We start from the raw sequence: 24,945 nt of genomic DNA on the forward strand, positions 1-24,945 counted from the left end.
AACGTCGTGATTTGAAAATGGATTTCAAAGATTTAATAACAATTTATTTTAACCGCGAAAGAACAATGTAAGGCTGGCGTATTTTAATGACGACGTGTACGATGGGGACACAATGTGATTTAACGATCTCCTTAGTCATTAGGAATGGAAGTAAGGTCTTTTAGGATGTTATAGAAATATAACAGCCATAAAACCGGTCGTTAAGCGCGCGAAGAGCGGAAATTTTCACTCGGTATCTCCGTAGGAATTTCCGACAGCTTGGAATTTTGGTGTTTAAAAGACACGAAACTTAAGAGTTCGATAATATTAAAGCATAGGATGATCTTGAAATCATGCATCAGACTGTAGCTTATGAATTTCTCGGCTAACGAGAGAAAAGTCTGCTAACTTTTGACCCTCTGAGAAATTTCGAAACTGTTTGATTAATTCGACCTACATTTAGAAACAACTTTTAGCCCTTGTTAACTTTTACAGATATAAGCAACAAGAAGTTAAAGGGAAAGCATTTGCTTTTTCCACAGCTGAAATTATTTGGAGAATGCATACCGTCTACATATCTACATTTCTCATATACAGTGAGAAAGTATTCGTACAAGAGAAATTTTTATTAAAAAAGCCTTATTTGTAAGAAATAAACATTAATTAGTAATTTATTAACAACAAATACAATAGGTGGAATGTTCTTTTAAATTATTATAAACTAAAAATATAGTAATTCAAACATATTATCTTAATAATAATCGAAAAGTAAAAAATTATATTATTTTATTGTACAAAAAATATTCGTACACTTGTTTTTAATTTATATACCTAATATATTAATTTAATATTTTGTAGAATAGCCGTTAACATTAATCACAGCTCATAGTCTTTGGTGCATCGATTGTACTAAGTTTTGCGTGATTGTTGATGAAATAGATTCCCATTTTTTTCGAAGAGCGATTTTTAAATCTTCTTGATTGAAAATATGCCTTTTCCTAATAGCATCTCCAAGAATGCTACACAAATGTTCAATCAGGATAAGATTCGATGATTGCGGAGGTGTATACAATCGTTTTGATATATTATACAACAGCCATTGCTTCGTATTGTAAGCTGTTTGCTTAGGATTATTGTCATGTTAATAAATATAATTATTGGCAATTTTTGTGTATTGACAGAAAGATTTTCCTTCAAAATTTCGATGTACATTTTATGATCCATTATGCCATCAATCATATGTAAATTGTCGACACCTCAGCTGCGCTCATACATCCTCAAACAAGCGGAATCACCGTGTTTAACTATGAGATTTTTTGAAGCGAGTTCCGTATTTTTCTTTTCGCCATACATCTTCCATTAGAACTAAAAATATTAAATTTACTTTTGTTTAAAAAAATCACTGTATTCCAATATTCAGATTTATTAAGATGCTGTTTCGCAAATTCTAATCGTTTAATGTGATTGATCGCATTTACCCAAAACTTTTTCCTAGCAATACGACCATGATATACATTCTCATATTTCAAATTGTAATAGTAGAAACGTATGCACCGCGATTTTCGAGTGCGGTCGTAATCTTTAGGATACTTATTTTTGGGTTTATCTTTATTTGACGGATTATAAAACGTTTATCTGTTTCACTTAAGATCCGTAGCCAGTCTTCTTAACTTATTTTTCACCATTTTTCTTTCAAAAAAGCGATTATTGATTAAATTGTTGATCGAGGTCTGTCGATAAGCTGAGCAATTTCACGAAGAGATTTATATTGATTGTATAATTTAATTATAACTTTTTGCTCTTCTTCTTGCCTTTGCGACCCATTTTACTTAAATAACGCATAAAACTGAATTAACTAATAGAAAATGCTCTCTAATATAAATAAAAGAGTTTCGGCGAAAATAACTTTGTTTATGATCTTAGAAGCTAAATTTCTCGATTGTACTTAATACTTTTTGTGCATTTAAATTATATTATTTATATTTACATAATTTTTCATTTTCGCTTATTATTAAGATAATATATTTCAACTGTATATCTTTTTTTAGATAAAATAATTTTGAAAAAGATACTAACTATTGTATCCATTGTTAATAAATTGTTTATTAATGTTTATTTTTCACAAATAAGACATTTTAAAATAAAAATCTCTCCTGTACGAATACTTTCTACACTCACTGTATATATACATATATATATATATATATATACAAGGTGCCAAAATCCGGACAAATCGAACAATTTCTTTAAACAAAATGTTTTTAACGAAAAATTAAATATTACAAAAAATCCTTTTACATGGCATTTAGGATTCCTGTACACAAAAGCACAATTATTCGACATATCCCCCATTAGCTTGAATGACGGCCTTTATTCTCGATCTGAAGCGTTCGCACGCTGTAATGTAGCGCTGTCCATGCCGATGAATGCTGCCTCAATAGCGGTCCTTAATGAGGATTCCATATTGGAATCCCAAGGCTCAATCAAGCCTTGGGATTGTGACTCTTTTAACTACAAACTCAAGAGTTTGTGACTCTTTTAACTACACTCCATACATAGTAGTCCAAGGGATTTAAATCTAGGCTGTTTGAAAACCAGAATTTCTTGGATCAAAACATATCGACGTTGTTTGAGAGCCAATTTTGAATCAAATGACTTGTATGAGCCAGTGCACCGTCCTGCTGAAAAACATATGGCCTTCCGGACGCCACAATTTCTATCCACTTTTACTACATCCATCACGCGCAAATACACTTGTTTTGTGACAGTTTCCCCTTTTTTAAAGAAATGTGGTGGCATGACATCACCCTCACTGGACACAACACCCAGCACGTGAACATTGACCGGAAATTTCGTTCTGACAACAACGAGAACATCCTCGGGGTTATAGGCGAGCCATCGATCATTCCTCCGGTTGATTTTGGTATAACAGTAAAAATTTTTTCGTCAGAAAAGAACCTGATTCGCCCCGACGCTTCAAAGAATACAATAGCAGATTGCAGCGTGCAACTCTGCTTGTCCTGGCAGCCTCAGAGAGCATCTGTCATATCTTTAATGTGTACGATTTGTATCGAAGGTCCTCCTCGGCAATTCGACGCATTGTTGGTTCGCTTACATAAACAATCGATGCTAATTTTTGCAACGATTGCTCTGGATCATCCGAAATCAGCGCTTGAGCCCTTTCAACGACTGTTGGCGTTCTTTCGAGTGACTCTTCCTCACTGGCATACTGGAACCTTCGTTGGACTGTTCTAAAGCCACATATTTTGCCACAACGTCATAAACGGTTGATCTCAGGTATCCAAAGAACCGAATTATTTCCTCCGTTGCTAAGCGCCTAGCGCGAAGGCCTTCGATGATACTCCGCACTTGATTTCAACACCGCGGCCGTTTTGAGAATATGACTGTTTACTAGAAGCATCAGGCTTTCTCGGACGTCAATAACAACTTCTAATGGAGGCACAATATAGCGGAATATTTAAATTAAAATTTGTTCGGATTCTGGTGACGCACCTTGTATATATATATACATCTATATTTTATATACAATATGTATGTAATATAATATATATATATATATATATATATATATATATATATATATTGTAGATTGTATATACATATGCATATTTCACACGTTGAGAATCTCGCGTTAAGAGATATCTCGAATATCCGGCGTCAGGCAAATACTGCCGGGGGTGGCAGGCACGAAATCAATGCGAGCGACACACGTAGCTACATGCGACGTACACGTGTATGCGTCGCTCGGTGCTTGCTCCTGACAGCCGAATACTGGGAAGCAGCTGCATCGTCATTTTGTGGAATTGACTTGGATCGACATATCGACTCGAGAGGCGGTCGCATGTATCCACGATGTATGACTTGTAGCACCCCTAACTACTGTTGAGGCGCACACCATTGGCATTCGACAGATGCACTCAGCGCGTTTGAAATCCCAAATGTAAAAACTGCATACCAGAGTAAGTACCTCTCTATGGAAAAAATTGATCAGCCGTTTATCTTTCGAGCTGTTTTCTTTTCGTTCAATTCTTCTTCGCTGTAGGGATCTTAAGTAGCAGTATCTTGGGAAGAGCTTTCTAAAAGTAAAATAAAACCGAGCGATACTTTCTCTCTCTTTTCTGCAGACACTAACCGGCTGAGTGACGATCAGTGACCGTCGAAGGTAGTAGAAATAGCTTTCACTCTCATCCTAACACATCGACGGTAGTATAAAATACAGCCATTCCTTACGTTTAACTCTATTAAGTTTGCAATCCAAACTGAAATAAATTATTTAAATCGGCAAAACATTAAAACACGTTTATAAAAATTTTAAATAAATATACTGTTAAATTTTTTGCAACTTTTTAAATCTAGATTTATGTATTTTTCTCGATATAAACTCATTTTTTCTGAGAAAATTTCCTCTTGCGTAGAGGAGAGCGGGGGAACTCAGCGAATACCTAAGAGAAAATTTAAATAAAGTCACAATTATTTATCAATTTTTTTTTATTTAAAAGATGCTCTGGCTTATTTTACTTCAAACTACAATAATTAACATTCATACGTTATGAATATAAATCATAATTTGAAACAAAATCAAAACCTTTGCCATTTGGAATTATATTTTCTCACGCGAAGTAACTGGCAACAAGACATAATTATACTGATAGAAGCTACAGAATGTTTTAAAAGTTTTTTCCTTGCATTTGCTAGTATGAAACAATACAAAGTTTCATTGGTAATTATAAATATGAAAGACTTGAAAATTATACATTTATATTCATTTATACATTAATAACGTATAATACACATTTTCCTTTAAAACAAATCCTAGTTGAACTAAATAGCTTAATATTTACCAAAAACATAATTTAAAAAAAATTGATATGCATATGTTATAAGAGTAAAAAAGAGTAAGAAGTTCTATTAGTACATACATATATATAAGATTTTTATAAGTGCTAAATAATTATCGGCTTTATTTAACTTTTCCTTCAAATATTCGCAATTGTATCACTTTTTCTTATATCAAAATCATCTAAAATATGTAATTGTATTTACCTTAACGGCGTATGCGTTCTATGATCACGTTTTATAGTGCAGCATTAAGCGGACTATCACTAGATGCGAGAAATAACATTATCGCTATTCTAATATACTGCAATAGTAGCATTCGCGCGTTTATCTCATATTCACAAATTCTCCACTCTCCCTTACTCGTTTTTGCATAACATTCAAAGCGATCTCAGGCGATACGGAATTGTATTAATAAGTAACGTAACGTGCGCAAGGATAAACGCTGAACGTATTGAGGGTTACGAGTCTAGATACCCGATAGAACAGGGAAAAGCGAACCCCCGCAGACAGACATAGCACGGTGGAAAGCACCTCTGACAGGGTAGTAAAGCCCTCGTTACGTAACTCTCTGTCGTTGCTTATTTGTGTTAAGAAACTTTGCGCATGTTAATTAGTAGATATGGTTAGCAGTTATGGGTAACTGAAGTTTGTAGCCCACGCCCTACCGCGACCCACCCGTCGCGACCGTTATAACGACAACGACTTATTTGCATCTGAGCTGTGCAACGTGGGCCCTTCTCGCGCCCTGTCTGCTACCCTTCGATGTAGCACTTTGATGTAGGTTTACGTTACGAAAGAAAGGTTCTGTGAAGCCCGTTTAAAGCTAATGTATTATTCAATTGGGAAAACAGCGGTCCTAAGCTACCTAATTTTTTAACTAAAAGACGTCCTTTGTAGCTCTATCTCTTCTATCCTTTTGAAAATATTAAAGATACTCAATTAGAAGAATATTGATTCTGTTAAATTACAATTTGAAATGAGGTCCATCCTTCTCGAGAAGTGTTAATCAACAGATTATTGGTCGTCCCTGTAGCAACGAAGAACTCAGTTGATTGCATTTTCTCTGATCGTTATCAACTTTTCTAAACGTGTGGGTCAAGTTTATATTTTTTTAGGTACGACCTCTGTGACGAAAATGGAATGGAGACAAAATATTGGCGGTCGTGAATTACGACGAGAAAATTTTGTACAAATATTTGCGCAACGTAGCTGCGTACATATACATGCAAACACTAGTTCCATCTGTATATTTCGCCAGTATATACATACATGTCAATCTAAAAATAATAGTTGGTTTGCATGGCGGAGTGCACAGTATTTTTGCCCTTATTATTGTAAGTCAATCAACCTATATATGTACTTTGGACCTTTTTTTTACTGAAATATTCTTTACAAAGTTAACATTAAAATTTATTGAGAACATAAAAATACGAAAACTTTAACCCTTGCAGACGAGTGATATTTAGAGTCATCTCTTTTTATTTTGTAAACTGCTTGTTTAATTTTTATAAACTTGGCTTATGCAGGGATAATTTGATAAAATACTTTATTCAAATCTGACAGGTTAAAAATAAAAAATTCAAAATGATGAATCCAATATGGCAAACATAGTTTTAAAAAAATAATCTGATTATGATAAAATTGTATTTTAGGGAATTTTTAATTGCAAAATAACATCGAGTTTCCAATTTCACTTCATTTGAGGCTTATCAATTCTATGCAAACAGTTAGTACTGATTTCCAAACTCTGATAATGAGCTCTGTGATACTAGATCCTCCACCATTGGAAGTTACTATCCCTTTGAAATTTGACATTTTCAGGTTACATTCAGCTCAATGATACCAAGAATTCTCCTAAAACCGAATTTCATGATAATCAGATTATTTTTTTTTTAATTTAAATTTTAGAATTTAGGAACCACAATCGAATTTAGTGATCCCATAAACTCTCATACCCGTATTCGTAGTCAGACCTTGTACTTAAGGCTTCCTTAAATTTATCTTTAGATGCTTAGCAGCCAATGAAATAATTCGTAGAATATTTAAAGATAAATTTAAGAAAGCCTTAAATATAAGGCTTGACTATGAATAATAAATTCCACAGCTTTTTTCAATATTACACAAATATAAATAATGTTCAAGTATAAGTACACATTGTGTAAGCACACGATGTCTTGGGTCTACTCTACCACGTGCAGCAGATACAAAGTCTTTTATTTGAAAACAATTTACTCTCTTTACTGTGAAACTAAAGATTAGATGTAAGAGTATAATCGTATACCGCAAATCGCGGTCTAACGCGTTTCACAGGGCGACCGGCCAGCTATCCTGTTTCCAATTACACCGACTGGCCGGAGATAAGTGGTGGTTACAGTTACGGTTACACGGTTACACCTTACGTCACGCTGTACACCCTCTCGCGTTACTCCCAATGCGCGCGCGCTAATATCCCTCTCCGCCGGCTATAATTACCAAAGATATATTACGCTTAACTGCCTCCCGTTAACCGGGAGGTAGCATGTGGATACCAACTACGCTGGATAACCGTTGCCGGATAGCTTGTTAAACGCCAACTTACCGGCGCATCGCTCACACGGTTACGATCTGCGGATGTGACGCGATGACGCTGAATACAACTCAGGCAAATACCATATATAAGAACTTCTTCAAGTTTCGTCAAGAAGGTACAAAGTATTCTGCGTACAAAGAAAGAATAGGTATGTGAAGAAATCGAAAAGAGAAGTTTAAAGGCAACCTTATGACGTGCGAATTTTGATATGTTTGAACATGTGTGGTTTACGAAATCAGGCGATTGAGAAAGTAAAAAGTACTCTGCACTATTTGCAAATTCTTTCAATAGTGAAAGTTAGTTTAAATGTTTCATATCAGCCGCTTCTTTTCGCATTAGTCATATAATCACTCAACGCCATCGTCACGAAAATTTAAATTGTTTTATGCTAACGATTACATTTTGCATTAAGTTGACGTTTATGAGATCCTGTTGTCAGTTACAATTCCGTGTTGTCTGGCTCCAACGATTTACGCATCGTACGTCACAATGGCGGCGGAATTACAGCCCAGAATGAAACGCAACGAAATCACATCGAACGAAATCGTGGATCGTCACAGTGACAATTCATTAAAGTGCTCAAGTCATTAAATTGCCATCAGTACAGTGACCACCTTAACTGACAACCGTAATTAATAGGACATGCAATCGATCTTCAATTTCTGGGATTCGAAATTTTTGTAACATTGCAAATAGGAATTGTGCTGAAACTGATTTATGACTGATTATTGATCGCATCCTAATTTATTTCTAATTTTCTACCTTGTAATCATAGTTTTCATAACTCGAATTGATTATATTATAAGTTTATCAAAAATATAAATTGAATTAACAGTAAATAATGCTAAACATAATTCATCAAGTTTCAGTTTTCTTTCTTTTATATAAATAAAATAGAATATCTAGGATTTATTGTATTATCCATTCTCTATATTTAATTTGTTGGTCTAATTGATTTTTATGTTTAAGCATAGTAAAGATAATAATAATTTATAAAAACAAATATTTGTATAGAAAAATGCTTTTGATTGATACTTAATTTGTCTCAATAGCGTTTAGTAAACTAGTCGTTTATTAAGTATAAATCATAGTTTAAACTATCTAATCTAAAAGCAGTTTACATATTTAAGTAATAAACTAATTTTTCGTTTGAAATTTTCACTAGAATCTAAGGAAACTATTTAGCAGCGTTCCACGCTGCTAAATAACAATCGCAACCTTCGAATTCCTATGGGATAGTCTCGGTACTAACCAATCATTGGTTAATTTAATTTTACGAATTCCGGCGTCCTACCATACCTGCTCGTAATCAAGAATTGTCGCAAATTGAGCTCGATCGAGCTATCGCTCGCCTTTGAACACTTTGCGGAAGTTGCGAGCGACCCATCGGTCGTCCTGTCAATTTTGAAAGGAAAACACACGACGCCAGGTTAGGCGTTCTAACGAGGAAACTCTGAGACGACCGGACTCTAGTATAGAAGCGATCGATCGACGCTTCATCTTTGAAGTAGCTCTCTCGGAGTGCATTTACCAAGTTGTGTCTGATCGATGACCTTCCGTCAATCATAACTCAGTCCACGTCGAGGTTTCCGACATGTCACTATCTGGACAATTGATTCCCTTTATCTTTGACGACGTGTCTTTGAGTTAGCATGAGTTAGTTATTTTCGCAAAATATATCGCCGCTTTATGCATTTAGAATTAGAAACGTTTGATATAAAAAAGGTATTTTTCTTTTTATTAAATTTAGTAACCTTAATAAAAAGATTAAATAAGAGATTATAAATAATGAAGGATTAATAAATATATCAGCTGTAACAAAAATGATGCAATAAAAATAGCATATTGTTCGACAATATAAAAATAAATTCTGAATGTTTGCTAGAAAAATGATCTGTAATTGATTAACGGAACTCACTAAAAATTGATGAAAAAATATTTATCTTGTTTCCAATAAATTCAATATATAGTCATTCAATATCAAAATCCGTTTGTGCCAAATATGAATACAATCAAAATTTAACTATGACGAAACTTAATTCTAAATTCCCAACGGAATACTATGCGCGATAACTGGATGAAACGAAATTTCAGCGCAGCAAACTTAATTTCAAGATCTAAATGGAGTCTGTTGCCCAACGAGATTTGTCAGTATACACGTATTTCTCTGACACTTTATTGATTGATGAAATATCAACAATCGCAGCTCAACCCATCGACTCTTTTCCAGATAGCGAGTTTTATAACCGGAAACATATCGAGCACGAGGAGCATATTTTTCCGCAAGAAGAACGCGATCGAGGAGAAACGAAAAGCAAATATATTGTACATTCGCGCGTGCATTCGCACTTCAATCGTACTGCGCGTAAAGACAGTGCAGCTTCGCGGATGCACGTCCGTAAGCTCGGAGCTCACTGCATGCATGCATGATGAATAGTTTGCGCAGACTGCTGCTGTCGGAAGTGACAGGACACAAAGTTATGACCGTTGCCGTCCTCCGAATTCCACAGTTCTATTCCATGCTTTTTGCACAGTTCTCTCCGTTCTCTCGCACGAGCTTCTCGGTCACATTCGTGCTCTACACTTCCTTGTCATCATCTTCAATTGCAACTGCTGCTTATTACTATATACGGGAAATTGCTTGAATAGCTTATGATTTCTTCCGTTTCTACTTCCGCCTTTCATCAACAGTTTTATTTATTATATAATAAAACACGGCGCATCTCTCTTTCCCACATATTACTATTTCAATTTTAATAAAATTGAATAAAGATTGTGACTTATCTTTTATTACTTAAAATTCTGTTAATAATGTACAATAATTTTATAGAGGAAGAAGTGACAAGTAATGTGGAGCCTGCTTAAAATTTTGTTATAATTAACATCATCTCTTGCAAAAAGTTTTTTAATTTGTTCTTCGAGGTATTAAAGTTGTGAAACAATTATGCCATGACTGATGCGACTTTTTTATCAATTCATGTTTATTTACTACGAGATGTAATAAAGTTTTTTATATGATTTTTAATACTAAGTTAAATATCCTTAGTCTGTAACAAGTTTATACCCTAAATTAATTTTTAAGATTTGCGCACTGTCTTAATAATTTCATGTGTGTGTGTTTTATATTAAATTTGAATTAATAAATTTATTGTTTGCAGTATCATTGCGGATTGGAATACAACTAAAAAGAAAAAGTTACATAGAAAGAACAGAATAGGGACTCACATTACGACCTTTTCTTCTACTAATAAATTACTTTAAAGTTAAAGTATAATTATTAAACAAAAAAAAACTATCTATACGAATTTAATAAAAAAAATTGTTATTGCTTCTCCTCCGTTAGCAGTGACTATAAACTATAGACTACGCTTACTTATATATTCTGACGACCACGGTATCCACTATTTTTCGCTTAACGATAGGAAAAATCGATCGGTGGTACGTGCTTCCGGCAGGAAGCTTCAGATTTAAAAGTGTACCTAGCGGATCTTCGACGGCATATCGCCTAAATCCACCCATAAAGATACCCATAAAGATCTAGAGGACTGTACGATAAGGTGGCCTACGTATGGCGCTGATTTATTGACGAATATCGAATTCAGGCTAGGTGGAATGTATTTTGCTTGTCGGCTGTACGTATAGGTGTATGACTCGATTCTTACTCATGATATCATCAACCAGAGGTGATGTTTGTTCCTCGGCAGCTTCTTGGGTCGTGTTTTACCGTCCCGGCAAGACGACATTTTGGAGACAGTATTTCCAGAGATATCCACGACACTCGAGACATCGTTCTCCTACGTCAGTGGCCTTGCAACTGGAATACCGGTTTGCCAGTTGCAACTTCGAGGTATTCTCGTGTCATATTTTATGCAACGTCTGGTAGCTGGCATATCTACGGTCGAAATTCAATCCTTTGATAATTTAAGGAGTGGTGAATTTAAAAATATTATTATTGTTTTAAAAATAATTTACAAAATTTGTTTAACTAGGAACGACTATTTTATAAAAAAATTATTCACATGTCATTTCCCGAATCTTTTTTACTACTACTTTTCATGACTACTATTTGTATATAGCATTTATATATTAGTTATACATAATATTTATATAATTGTATTTTATACACAATCACTTTCATTAAAAAAAATTGACTTGAAATTAAAAAATATTTTTTTACAAAAAACAAAGCATCATAAAATATTGTTTCTTTTTGTATATTGGAAGATAACTGATATTGGAAGATGACTAATATTTTTGTATTGTACCTATATTGATTTAAGCTTAGAGTTATAAATTTAGAATGTATTTCACAATTCATCTAGGAATTTTAGAATCCTGGAAACATCTGCCTGAGACGCCATTCCGCATAAGAAGCGTTGCGTAAAAGTTTCCAATCGACGCAGCCGCCATAAACTCGCAGAACCCCGAAAATCATCTCGAGATTTAAGCAAGTTTCCGGCGGTCGGAAATCACTTTCGGCGTTCTCCGAATTTCACCGAACTTCCTAAGCGGTTGTCGAGTTCGCGAACTACTTACGATCGGCCGACTCTTAAACCTCCGCTTAAACTTCGAGAACGGCCAATTCTCGGGGGGGCTTTTTGTCTCATGATAACAAAAAATTTCTAGAAAATGTGTAGAAGCATGTAAAATCACCTAGTTGACAATTGTCGATATGAACTGAAAGCTACATTCAAACGAGTTTAGCGATATATTAGTGATATAAGAGATTTTTCGATTCAATTTAAATATTTAATATGAATTTCAAATATGTAAGACGTAAGACATACCGGATCCAATATTTGTGCTAGATTCAGCAAATCTTTCTCTTTTTATGTGAGTTATGTTTCGTGAGTTATCATTCCCTTAATCACAATCCCTCAGTCAGTTTGTTTTATGAGCTGTGGCTATATATTCTTCGAAGAGAACACTTGTTGCTAAGACTCGAGCAGAAAGGAGAGGAAGCTTTTTTCTCATTTCCTATTCCTTTGTTTTTGTATGTTGTAAAATCATAATTTCATAAAACAAGACAGGTATAAGCAAATTACTCTTATCTTCGAAGGAAAATGTTAATAAAAGCGATTCGATAAGTGAAATCGTGCGATCGTGAGTAGAAATTGCCGGTAACTTTGTCCAATCCGTTGGAGACTCACAAAAAGAAAAAGAAAAATTGTCGGTATGGGATGAAACAACTTTTTCTTTTTTTCGTTCAAATAAATAAACGTCGTGTAATAGCACTTCAGGGAGCAGTTTGCCTCGATGTCCTACGAAATTTATCTGACTGGTTTCCAGCTGCTCTTCAAGAAAATTCCTTTTAAATTATAGTTGTGATAAGTAATGATAAATTAAAAAATATAATTTGTGGCCACTTTTAACCGCGTATATGTTATTAGAAAAGTCTAAGTAATTACATAAAATTCTTATAAGATTTATGATTAACACAAGCAATATAAGTTATAAGAAAAAATTGTTTATTTATTCGCTTTTATGCAGTAAAATTCTTTACGGAGTTTTTTTTGGAAATTGGATCATTCTCAATCATTTCTAGGTTTGGATTTAATCTCACTTATATCTAAATCCTATAATTCGAGAATCATAGCATGGGATCAAGCGTTTTTCATTCTTCCTTCTTTCCCTGTTAAAAAAGCTCGGGATTTTTGGGATACCAGAAAGGTTAATCCTCAGGTTCGCACATGTACTTGGAAAGGTTTTGCTATTGATGCATCAAAGCTAGACTCGGTTCCCTGAACTAACATAAAGCTTGCGGTGGATTTACTTTTGAGGCTACTGCTTGGCAAACTATACATCGTATGCCTGAGGAAAGGTTACTTTACATACTTTACTAAACAGCAGCATCGGTAAATCCAAGTCCATGGTGGATATAACTTTAAATATGAATGGTTCTTAAGTGGAAATAAAAAGCTTCAACGGTGAACAGAACAACGGAAGTGTGTGCTCGTAAGAATATAAGTAGCTGATTAAATGATTGACGTGTGTTGCGACACTGTAAGCTGTTTCTGTGTGGGTAATGAAAAACACGTAATGAAAAACATGTAAAATTGCTTTTTAATTGCAATTGGAAATAAAAATATATAATATTACAAATTTAATCTACCTTTTTAAATATTTATTGTACTAACTTGAAACAGCAGTATTCAAATTATAACGAAAAAGCTTCTTGCTTTATTTACATTTTTTTTGTTAATTTATTAACAGAGAGTAATAATTTATAAATGTAAAAATATAAGAATATTTTTATTAAAAAATGATATACACTATAAACTATCAAAAATGTAAAATTCGTGGTTTAAATAATTGAAGAACGCTGTGTCATTCTTTTTACGTTGTGCATCATACATAACATAATAATAATTCTTAATAGTATTGAACAGTAAAATGAAATTCAGTCGCCGACATTGCGGCAGTTGCATTATTCAGTACTTTTGTTAAATTTAAAATTTACATATGAAAGAGATGCATTCCACCGTCACTTCGTTCATGACCTTTTTTCGCGCTATCCTCTCTTCACTTTTTCTACCATTTTGACGTTCTTGCGGACATGTCACTCAAGACTTTAATCTCGTCGCCATCCGTTACAAAAGATGAGATTCTAAAGATGGAGATAAAGCCGGTTATCGCAACACTTGTGTGAATTTTGCAAGTTATATTTTTTATCATCTATTTTCTCTTGAATTTTTAATAGAAATAAGAACTTATTTGTTAATAATTTTCTGCATAGTATTTGTTATTTCTAATACAAAATTTCTAATAACAGACAAATTTGCGAATAATAAATTAGACCGAATAAATTAACTATAAATAGTAAACACATTTAAAAATAAATTACATAGAGAATTACTATTCTCTATGTAATTTATACATATCTTATTAAATTGGATGTTTCAATAATGATTCTATATGTATAATTTTGAATTTCTTAGTTGGTGTTTCTTCTTATTTAGAAAATTGTTCAATCTCCAAATTTTTTAGGATTCTAAAACCGTATATGAATAGCGATACTTAGTATAATTCAAGAAAACGAAGGGGAGAAAAATGTTTTTTTGAGAAAAATATGCACAATCGGACGCTACAAGATTAATAATGCGAGGAAGCTGAAAGCAGCTGCCAATCGCCGGTGCGATTATACGAAGTTCGCGCCCGGCAGTTCATCAATATCAGCGGCCGAAATCATTAATCATCAGGGGCGCAGGAGCTCGAAAATTACTTTTGCTGGTCGCGTAGCTCTCACGCTTATTATTTATCGAAGAAAGCGCGGTCAGGGCACGTGATGGAAATTCTTTGATTAATATTTTACGCGGCGGCGTGGAAATCGGGAAAATGAACATTGATTCCTTGAGAAAACATAAAACAGTTTCCATGTGTTTCTACCTAATTAAAGACTTTATTAATATAAGAACTTTCTTATTTTATAAGAATTTATTGTAATGTAATAGAAAATTTATTAATATTATATTTGCTATTACTTTAATACATATTATATTAATATTACACATAACTGTTATATATCAAATATAAATTATCATAAATTTAAAATTATTGACATTGATATGAATAAATCAATAATTTAAACAGAGATTTTAATGTTTGTTAAATATTTGGAAAAGAAAATAATATTCAAATTTTGTAATTTTATAAAGAACATATTAAAAGAATATTTAAACAATAGAAATTTTTTAAATTATTCATTTTTAAAATAATCAGATATTAAAATTTTTCATTCACTTAGGTCAAATTTTTTATTACAAATAAAACTATTATCAAATTAACATAAATAATTATAAATAAAGACGGAAGTCTTTTTTGGAAATTGAATATTGTTTTAAGTTAGCACAGAAAAATGAATATTTAAAAAACTAAACTAAATTTGTAAGATTATATATTTTCATGTCCAATTGCAATTAAAAAGCAATTTTATGTTTTTCAAGTTTTATTCAAAATGCGTGTGTCAGAAATGCAAAATGCATTATTTGAATAATACGAAGTTTAATATTCAGATAATAAGTAATAAAATATTCACTGTCATACAAATTCGTATAATGGAGAATTCTCATAAAGTGCGTATTATATACAAGAAATTATTATATGAAAATTAATTACACGGATTTATAACAGCGACGTATTCATGTCAGAATATTACATACAAACGTCTCGAGATAACACAACATTATATTAAAATTCCGTGTTTTATATTAAAATCTCATACATGGAAGATAAAAGGCGGACAGTAGCGTTGACGTTAATATTTTGCGGCAACTTTGCCAACGGAGAATTTTCTTGTTGATAAAAAACCGGGATTAATATCGGCTCGGTATAAATATTTTTATCAAGAACTCGATATAATTTTTGTTGACCATCAGTTTTTTTACAAAGATTTTACATATGTATAGTATTCTATTTTAATCATTTTGTTATCTTTTAAATTTTTATATAATAATATATATTATATGTATATATTAATTTAAAAAATATAATATATATGTATAACATAAATACTTTGATTAAATTTTTTATTAATATATTTTTATTCCTGGCTGTTGCCAATCGCAGGTTAACAAAAAACAAAAAAAATATGCGTATATTACTGAGGTTGATTGGTTATTAAAGATCTCGTAACTGCATATATTCTTTTATCAATCTTTTTGAGCATGTAATTCTTAAATAATCTGGTTTTAAATTTATAATTCTCATTAATTTTTTTGTTAATAAATAAAAGGGTTTTTCATTAATATAACTTTGTTTACTATTCATATTTATATTGACTGTTTAACTTATTTTTGTGTAACTGATGTTCATAATTGCAATATAAATGTGATCTCTCTAAATGTGAGATCTTTTTACATTTTGAAAAATACTTTGAAAATTGTATAAAATCGATACTGTTCAGTTAAATGTTAAATTAATAAAAATTCTTACACAAAACATCTTTGAAAACCTGTTGCCTTGCAGTAAATCTTATAATACATTTATTTTAAAATATCAATAAATTCAGCAACGAAAATGTTGTAAAAAGGCTTTTCTACAGTAAAAGCTACGCTATCGAGAATTCGGAACTCGATTATGGAGCTGTAATCCTTGCAAATGATGCTATACTAACTGTTCTTATATGCGAGCAGAAATGCATTATCTTTCGAGGCATCCTTCCCGCAACGGATAACTTTGCACTTAATAAAGAATATTTAAGATTCTATAAATGGCGCCTTTAAATTTTTATATTGATTCTCGTCTCTATCTTTTGTGCTAATAGAATAAAGAAAGATATCTTGAATATCTTATAAAAATATAACTGATTTTAATATGTTATTAATTATGTTATAAATATATTTTTATAAAAACACTATACAAACTTAATTATTTTTTAAATAAAAACATTTAAAAATTTTATTTTATTTATGGTGTTAGAATATCAAAATAATTGTAAGGTCTTTGAAAGATTATATATATATACATACAGTGTATATATATATATATATATACACATATATATATATACTATATATTATATATACAATTAATATATTAATATTAATAAATGTATATGTTTCTGAAAACAAAAAAATCTCAAAAAATATAATTTAATAAATACATTTTTAAACTATTATACATAAAGCATAAATATAAATATATATATATATATATATATATATATATATATATATATATATATATATAAAGGGTGTCATGAATATACGACTCCACTCGTTCCGAGCAGGTAGAGTGGACTAAACTGAGTAGAAAAGTCCTCTACCATTTTGTAATGCTCGCAATAATTAACGAAATATTAACGTTTAAAAATAGCCGAATGTGCACGTCCTCCCGATCTATTATTGCCGAAAATACGGCCCACCGAGCGCGCGGGCCGTAGGCCTTACCGTCAAGGGCTTACCGTCGCGAGCATCTAAGTTCAAAGGGCGCGCCTGCTAGGCCATTCCCGCTCCTTGCGGAGCGGTGCGTTTGGTGGGCCATATCTTTAACAATAGTAAGTCGAGCGGATGCGCGTATTCGGCTATCTTTAAACGTTAATATCTCGTTAATTATTGCGAGCATTACAAAATGGTAGAGGATTTTTTTACTCAATTTAGTCCACTCTACCTGCTCGGGACGAGTGGGTCGTATATTCATAAAACCCTGTATATAACTATTTTAGAAAAAATATCTAATTATTTTATCTCTAAATTTTAAGTAACTCTCCCTTTATCTAAATTATGTAAAAGGAGAATTACTTAAAAATTACTTCTGCAACAAGTAAATTAAAATCCAAATTAAAACTGAGTAAAAAAATAACTTATAATAATTAATTTAAAAATAATTGCTATATGAACGCATGCAGTGTGCATGCGGTCATGCAAAATAACCATACAATTCATGAAAAATAATTCATGAAAAATAATCATATAATTACGAAAAAATAATTTTTGTAAGCAGTGAATTTTGAACCTATTATTTAATTAGATATAAAACAATTATGTATTATATAAAATAAAAATTTTAAAGTATTATCTAAATTTTATACAAATCTATTTTTGCTAAGATCTTTAGAGAATATATATAATTATTTTAGAATTATATACTTTATAAAAAAATGTATAATTATTTTAGATAATTTTACATAATTATCTCATATCTGTAATTAAATAATGGGTTCAAAATTCAATGCTTACAAAAATTATATTTTCATAATTGTATGATTATTTTTCAGTAAACTGCATGCGTTCATATAGCAATTATTTTCTTAGTAAAAATAAATTTGCATAAAATTTCAAAGCATTATTTAAATTTTATACACATTTATTTTTGCTAAGATCTTTAGAGAATATATATAATTATTTTAGGAAAAATATATAATTATTTTATCTAAATTTTAAGTAACACTCCTTTTATCTAAATTATGTAAAAGGAGAATTACTTAAAAATTACTTCTGCAACAAATAAATTAAAATCTAAATTAAAACTGAGTAAAAAAATAACTCATAATAATTAATTTAAAAAATAATTGCTATATGAACGCATGCAATTTGCTGAAAAACAATCATACAATTTTGAAAATATAATTTTTGTGGGCATTGAATTTTGAACCCATTATTTAATTAGATATAAAACAATTATATTCTATTATCTAAAATAATTATACATTTTTTTATAAAATATATAATTCTAAAATATATATGATTCTAAAATATATAATTCTAAAATAATTATATATATTCTTTAAAGATCTTAGTAGTAAAAATAAATTTGTCTAGTAAAAATAAATTTGTTTAAAATTTTAAAATATTTAAATTTTATACAAATTTACTTTTGCTAAAATTTTTTTTAGAGAATATATATAATTATTTTAGAAAAAATATATAATTATTTATATATATATATATATATATATATCTAAATTTTAAGTACCTCTCCTTTTATCTAAATTATATAAAAGGAGAATTACTTAAAAATTATTTCGGCAACAAATAAATTAAAATCCAAATTAAAACTGAGTAAAAAAATAACTAATAATAATTAATTTAAAAAATAATTACTATATGAACGCAAGCAGTTTGCTGAAAAACAATCATACAATTTTGAAAATATAATTTTTGTGGGCATTGAATTTTGAACCCATTATTTAATTAGATATAAAACAATTATATTCTATTATCTAAAATAATTATACATTTTTTTATAAAATATATAATTCTAAAATATTTATGATTCTAAAATATATAATTCTAAAATAATTATATATATTCTTTAAAGATCTTAGTAATAAAAATAAATTTGTCTAGTAAAAATAAATTTTAAATTTTAAATTTTAAAATATTTAAATTTTATACAAATTTACTTTTGCTAAAATTTTTTTTAGAGAATATATATAATTATTTTAGAAAAATAATTATAATTATTTTATATAAATATATAAATATAAATATACATCTAAATTTTAAGTAACTCTCCTTTTATCTAAATGTAAAAGGAGAATTACTTAAAAATTACTTTTGCAACAAATAAATTAAAACTCAAATTAAAACTGAGTAAAAAAATAACTAATAATCATTACTTTAAAAAATAATTGCTATATGAATGCATGTAGTTTGCTGAAAAACAATCATACAATTTTGAAAATATAATTTTTGTAAGCATTGAATTTTGAACCCATTATTTAATTAAATATAAAACAATCATGTATTATCTAAAATAAAAATTTTCAAATATTATTTAAATTTTATACAAACCTATTTTTGCTAAGATCTTTAGAGAATATATATAATTATTTTAGAATTATATATTTTATAAAAAAATGTATAATTATTTTAGATAATACATAAATATCTTATATCTATAATTAAATAATGGGTTCAAAATTCAATGCTTACAAAAATTAAATTTTCATAATTGTATGATTATTTTTCAGCAAACTGCATGCGTTCATATAGCAATTATTTTCTTAGTAAAAATAAATTTGTATAAAATTTTAAAGTATTATTTAAATTTTATACACATTTATTTTTGCTAAGATCATTAGAGAATATATATAATTATTTTAGAATTATATATTTTATAAAAAAATGTATAATTATTTTAGATAATACATAATTATCTTAAATCAATAATTAAATAATGGGTTCAAAATTCAATTCTTACAAAAATTAAATTTTCATAATTGTATGATTATTTTTCAGCAAACTGCATACGTTCAAAAAAATAACTCATAATAATTAATTTAAAAAATAATTGCTATATGAACGCATGCAGTTTGCTGAAAAACAATCATACAATTTTGAAAATATAATTTTTGTGGGCATTGAATTTTGAACCCATTATTTAATTAGATATAAAACAATTATATTCTATTATCTAAAATAATTATACATTTTTTTATAAAATATATAATTCTAAAATATTTATGATTCTAAAATATATAATTCTAAAATAATTATATATATTCTTTAAAGATCTTAGTAATAAAAATAAATTTGTCTAGTAAAAATAAATTTTAAATTTTAAATTTTAAAATATTTAAATTTTATACAAATTTACTTTTGCTAAAATTTTTTTAGAGAATATATATAATTATTTTAGAAAAATAATTATAATTATTTTATATAAATATATATATATATAAATATACATCTAAATTTTAAGTAACTCTCCTTTTATCTAAATGTAAAAGGAGAATTACTTAAAAATTACTTTTGCAACAAATAAATTAAAACTCAAATTAAAACTGAGTAAAAAAATAACTAATAATCATTACTTTAAAAAATAATTGCTATATGAATGCATGTAGTTTGCTGAAAAACAATCATACAATTTTGAAAATATAATTTTTGTAAGCATTGAATTTTGAACCCATTATTTATTAATCTTAAAACAGCAGTTTATCTAAAATAAAAATTTTCAATCTTATTAAATTGGATACAAACCTATTTTTTGCTAAGACATTTAGAGAATTATCTAATATTTAAATTATATATTTATAAAAAAGTATAATTATTTTAGATAAACATAATCTCTATATCTATAATTAAATATGGGTTTTGCAAAAATTCAATGCTTACAAAAATTAATTTTCATAATTGTATGATTATTTTTTCAGCAACTGCATGCGTTCATATAGCAATTATTTTCTTAGTAACAATAAATTGTATCAAAATTTTAAAGTATTATAAATTTTATACCATTTATTTTTTGCTAGATCATTAATATATATATATTATTTTAGCATATATATTTTTATAAAATGTATAATTATTTTAGATTATACATAATTATCTTAAATCAATAACTTAAATTACTGGTTTCAAAATTCCCTTCTTCCAACATTAAATTGTCATAATGTAATGAATTATTTTTCAGCAAACTGCATACTCAAAAATTCCCTCATAATAATTTTTAAAAAATAATTGCTATTGAACGCATTGCAGTTTGCTGAAAACCATCCTACATTTTGAAAATACTTTTTGTGGGCATTGAATTTTGAACCCATTATTTAATTAGATATAAAACAATTATATTCTATTATCTAAAATAATTATACATTTTTTTATAAAATATATAATTCTAAAATATTTATGATTCTAAAATATATAATTCTAAAATAATTATATATATTCTTTAAAGATCTTAGTAATAAAAATAAATTTGTCTAGTAAAAATAAATTTTAAATTTTAAATTTTAAAATATTTAAATTTTATACAAATTTACTTTTGCTAAAATTTTTTTTAGAGAATATATATAATTATTTTAGAAAAAATATATAATTATTTTATATAATATATATATATATAAATATACATCTAAATTTTAAGTAACTCTCCTTTTATCTAAATGTAAAAGGAGAATTACTTAAAAATTACTTTTGCAACAAATAAATTAAAACTCAAATTAAAACTGAGTAAAAAAGTAACTAATAATCATTACTTTAAAAAATAATTGCTATATGAACGCATGTAGTTTGCTGAAAAACAATCATACAATTTTGAAAATATAATTTTTGTAAGCATTGAATTTTGAACCCATTATTTAATTAAATATAAAACAATCATGTATTATCTAAAATAAAAATTTTCAAATATTATTTAAATTTTATACAAACCTATTTTTGCTAAGATCTTTACAGAATATATATAATTATTTTAGAATTATATATTTTATAAAAAAATGTATAATTATTTTAGATAATACATAAATATCTTATATCTATAATTAAATAAAATTCAATGCTTACAAAAATTAAATTTTCATAATTGTATGATTATTTTTCAGCAAACTGCATGCATTCATATAGCAATTATTTTCTTAGTAAAAATAAATTTGTATAAAATTTTAAAGTATTATTTAAATTTTATACACATTTATTTTTGCTAAGATCATTAGAGAATAGATATAATTATTTTAGAATTATATATTTTATAAAAAAATGTATAATTATTTTAGATAATACATAATTATCTTATATCAATAATTAAATAATGGGTTCAAAATTCAATTCTTACAAAAATTAAATTTTCATAATTGTATGATTATTTTTCAGCAAACTGCATACGTTCAAAAAAATAACTCATAATAATTAATTTAAAAAATAATTGCTATATGAACGCATGTAGTTTGCTGAAAAACAATCATACAATTTTGAAAATATAATTTTTGTGGGTATTGAATTTTGAACCCATTATTTAATTAGATATAAAACAATTATATTCTATTATCTAAAATAATTATACATTTTTTTATAAAATATATAATTCTAAAATATATATGATTCTAAAATATATAATTCTAAAATAATTATATATATATTCTTTAAAGATCTTAGTAGTAAAAATAAATTTGTCTAGTAAAAATAAATTTGTTTAAAATTTTAAAATATTTAAATTTTATACAAATTTACTTTTGCTAAAATTTTTTTTAGAGAATATATATAATTATTTTAGAAAAAGTATATAATTATATATATATATATATATATATATATATAATATATATAAATTTTAAGTACCTCTCCTTTTATCTAAATTATATAAAAGGAGAATTATTTAAAAATTATTTCGGCAACAAATAAATTAAAATCCAAATTAAAACTGAGTAAAAAAATAACTAATAATCATTACTTAAATAATAATTGCTATATGAACCCATGCAGTTTGTTGAAAAACAATCATACAATTTTGAAAATATAATTTTTTTTAAGCATTGAATTTTGAATCCATTATTTAATTAGATATAAAACAATTATATTCTATTATCTAAAATAATTATACATTTATAAAATATATAATTCTAAAATATATATGATTCTGAAATATATAATTCTAAAATAATTATATATATTCTTTAAAGATCATAGTAGTAAAAATAAATTTGTTTAAAATTTTGAAATATTTAAATTTTATACAAATTTATTTTTGCTAAAATTTTCTTTAGAGAATATATATAATTATTTTAGTAAAAATATAGTACTTTATCTAAATTTTTAATAACTTTCCTTTTATCTAAAATTTAAATTATGTAAAAGTAAGTTACTTAAAAATTATTTAAAAATTTTATACAAATATATTTTTGCTAAGATCTTTTTTAAAAGATATATATATAATAATTATTTTAGAGAATATATAATTACCTTAGAGAGAATGTATAATTATTTTATATAGAATTACTTTATATAATTATTTTATAGAATATAGAATTATTTAAATCATTATATTTAACAATGATTTAAAAATAATCATTTTTAAATTATTGTCAAATAAAGTGATTTAAAAACTAGCGGAAAAAGGTCAATGTTACATAAATAAAAAATAATATTTACCGTCAGGTTGCTCCATCAGTGCCCGATGTCTCTCCCAGACCTCCACCTCCTCTCAGAATATGCACAGGACACTCGCGTAAAACATTCGCGGATACACTGTAATCGCGCACGGACTATAACTTGAGTCCAATAACTAGAACGGCACTCGCGAAACGCGCGACGCGACGAACCGGCTGCGGTTCGTTCATTTTCAAGTAAATCGGCGACGTTAGCTTCCCCATTGGATTTTTACACGAAGAGAATGATTTTACTCAATATCTAAAAATTTATCTAGATATATACATTCAGACATATCCGAAAATTTTTAGATATTTGAGAAAAATCATTTTTTTCGTGTAAAATATCCTCTGGGTACTGAGCCCCCTCATCACGTCAAGGTGTACCCGTGAGAGGGAAGATAATCTGAAAAATGTAATAAATAGCTATATTACTATGCTATTATTGCAATCGGATAACTTTTAGAAACGAATATCACGTCTGCAATCCGTTATCATTGCGAAAAAGTCAAAGCAGATAAAAGGGCTGAATCTTTTATTTATTCATAGATAATGTCTGTAAGATATGATTAGAATCTATAAAATAGGCTAGAGATTAATAAAAGGAAGAAATTTCTTTTATTAATTGTTCCAAAGTTACGGTTAATTTTTTCACGGATCGTAATGAAAGATGCACAAAAACAAAAATTAATTCAATTATTAAACTGTATTAATTGTATTGAAAGCAGGAATTGCGACTTTTTTGCATGAGAGTATTCATATCAACGTTGCTTTTCTATGACTCGTGTGATACCGTTCGTACAAACAAGTAGCCGTGTCGCATACTGCTCCTCTTCACATTTCTTTTTGAAACATATAATAATCGCAAAAAGTGCTAGGAATAATACGAAATGTTATATTTTATGAATATTCACATATACGATTACTAGTATGAATAATTATTCATAAAGTATAATACAACGTTTCGTATTGTATTAGACATTCTTCGCGAAAAAGATTTCAAAAATTAATGTGAAAAAAAGCCGCGACTCGGCTACGTTGTTTATACGAGCTTCGGTAAGGGAATAATAACTGCGCGATAACTAGGCGTAAACATGACGCGCTGTTTCGTGCCACCTCGTACCATCCCCAATCGAAGGTCACGCGCCAACCGTCTAACTGTCGAAATACTAACGCTAACACCTATTACAAAATCAGTAAAATAATCTATTCACAATAATCTATTACGTTT

The 24,945-nt window shown here is 28.4% G+C and overlaps 2 protein-coding genes across 3 annotated transcripts in view; one reads left to right on the forward strand and one right to left on the reverse strand.

The window, feature by feature from the left end:
• Nlg3 (Neuroligin 3) overlaps positions 1 to 24,945 on the reverse strand; it is a 386,793-nt gene that overhangs the window by 361,265 nt on the left and 583 nt on the right. The gene's annotated exons all lie outside the window — the stretch shown is intronic.
• The window catches only part of NLG-4 (neuroligin 4), a 269,767-nt gene that overhangs the window by 103,299 nt on the left and 141,523 nt on the right, over positions 1 to 24,945 (forward strand). The window lies entirely within an intron of this gene.

This window comes from Acromyrmex echinatior, chromosome 17 (genome assembly GCF_024713525.1).
Source record: "Acromyrmex echinatior isolate Ae372 chromosome 17, ASM2471352v2, whole genome shotgun sequence".
Classification (NCBI taxonomy): domain Eukaryota; kingdom Metazoa; phylum Arthropoda; class Insecta; order Hymenoptera; family Formicidae; genus Acromyrmex; species Acromyrmex echinatior.